Below are 2,631 nucleotides of genomic sequence, written 5' to 3' on the forward strand. Positions count from 1 at the left end.
CTTCTGGTTGAGACATGTAAATGGTTTCGTCAAGGTAGCCATTCAGAAAAGTTGTTTTGACATCCATTTGCCAAATCTCATAATCCATGCACGCAGCTATGGACAAGAGTATACAAATGGATTTTAGGATGGCTACAGGAGAAAAGGTTTCTTCATAGTCAACCCCTTCTTTCTGTGTGTAACCTTTGGCTACAAGCTTTGCTTTGAAAGTCTCTACTTTCCCATCCGCTCCTCTTTTCTTCTTGAATATCCACTTGCAACCAATGGGTTTGATATTCTCATGTGGATCTTCAAGAACCCAGACAGAATTGGAATACATCGATTTCATTTCTTGGTTCATGGCGTCTTGCCATTTATCCTTGTCAGAATCATTCATTGCATCTTTAAATGTCAATGGATCATCTTTGTTTATGTCAGACACAAGCATTTGAACTTCGTGTTCATAACATGGGGGTTGCTTACTAACCCTCCCACTATGACGAGGTTCTCTACTATTTTGACTAGAACTAGCAGTTTCCTCTTGCTGTTTCTCATTGGTTATTGCTGGTGACTTTGGAACTTCATTCGAGACCATCTCCTCCAGAACAACCTTACTGCGAGGTTTGTGGTTATTAACATAGTCATATTCAAGAAAAGTTGCATTTGTCGATACAAATGTTTTATTTTCTTTTGGACTATAGAAAATTCCACCTCTAGTCTCTTTGGAATATCCCACAAACATGCACACTTCAAAGTGTGATTCCAACTTCCCGGTCTTTCCTTTAAGCACGTGTGCAGGACACTCCCAAATTTGAAAATGGTGTAAACTAGGTTTACAACCATTCCATAATTCTATGGGTGTCTTTTGGATAGACTTAGATGGAACATCATTCAATAAGTATAGAGCACATTGAATGTCATAGCCCCAGAATGACAGTGGTAATGATGAGAAACTCATCATTGATCTAACCATATCTAATAACATTCTATTCTGTCTTTCTGAAACACCATTTTGCTGTGGCGTTTCAGGTGTAGTGAGTTGTGATTGAATGCCATTCTCATGCAAATGGTCCTCGAATTCAAAATCCAAGTACTCTCCTCCTCGATCAGATCGAAGAGCTTTTAGTGATTTACCTAATTGCTTTTCAGCCTCTGCTTAAAATTCTTTGAACTTTCCAAAAGTTTCAGATTTTCTTTGCATTAAGTATAGGTAACCATATCTTTAATAATCGTCAATGAAAGTGATGAAATATTCCTTACCTCCTCTTGATTGTACATTAAGTAGACCGCAAACATCCGTATATACTAGCTGAAGTGGTTCTGTGGCTCTTGAACCTTTAGCAGAGAAAGGTCTCTTGGTCATTTTGCCTTCTAGACAGGATTCACGAATAGGGAGAGATCACGTAGATAGTTCTCTTAAATGAACATCCTTTACAAGCCTATTTATTTTGTCTAGACCAATATGGCCCAATCTCAAGTGCCACATATATATTTCACTATTGGAATTAGTTTAATAGATCTAGGATTAGCTATTTTAAATAATTCAGAATTATAAAAAAATTTGTCATTCATTATAAGTGTGTAAATTTTGTTTATCCCAAAGCATTTTCATAACAAGTAAATAGATAATTTCTTTAAATAATAACTACTTTATTAATAAAAGAAATAAATGTTATGAAAAAAAATAGAAATAAGTTTCCAAACATTAATAATCAAAATTAAAATTACTAATAGTAAAATAAATTTCTAGAGTGTAGTTTTCTTTGTTTAAAGGAATCTAAAATTTCTAAAACAAAATAAAGAAATTTAAATTGTTCAACTAACAATAAAATTACTAAATAAAACCACTCTTCAACTTCTCCATCTCTTTACTTACTATTAAAATCCTTATTAGTCTCTTCCTCCTTTTCAAGGATCTGATTCTGTAAAGGAAAAACAAAAGAAAAATAGATTTGTGGCATATATAATCTACTATCCAAAAATTTGAATATGATATTCATAGTATTTGAATCTATTATTCAAAGTTGAAAAATATATGTAAATCTTATTTACCTTTTTCGTTTGATATAAACGATGACACTTAACAAAGACTTCTTCTGTCATTGCTCGCCACATCTCATGTGCTTAGTCATAGTGTATATATTTTTCCTTTGTTTCGTCAAGCAAGGTTGAAAGCATGCAATAACGTGCCAACCGATCGGATTTCATCCAATTTGCATATTTTTCTTCTGCTTCATAGCTAGTAGCCAAAGGTGGTTCTGTTGGAGGTTTGTTACAGTCGGTTGACATCATCTTTTTGTAAGAAAAAATGGTCAACATGCCTCGAAACTAGTGTTGCATATTTTTAGGTTCAAAAACCAAGGATTTGAGAAAGGCATCGGTGTGTAATTCACCAATAGATATTTTCTGAATAAAAAATACAAATATTATTATAGTTAGAAAAATAAATATCAAAGTTTCAGAAATTAAACGTGATGCATGAGAACAATTAAAACACATAAAATAAAGTTTAATTTCCATGATAAAACTTTCTAACAATTAAAGTGTCGCCTTAGGGTCGGTCAAATTAATCTTAGAGAATTTATAAGACATTCTTACCTTTATTGTTCAAAACTTAAAATAACTCATTATTTTCTCTTTTAAACATTAAAG

The sequence above is a fragment of the Humulus lupulus genome, chromosome 7 (assembly GCF_963169125.1).
Source record: "Humulus lupulus chromosome 7, drHumLupu1.1, whole genome shotgun sequence".
Taxonomy (NCBI): domain Eukaryota; kingdom Viridiplantae; phylum Streptophyta; class Magnoliopsida; order Rosales; family Cannabaceae; genus Humulus; species Humulus lupulus.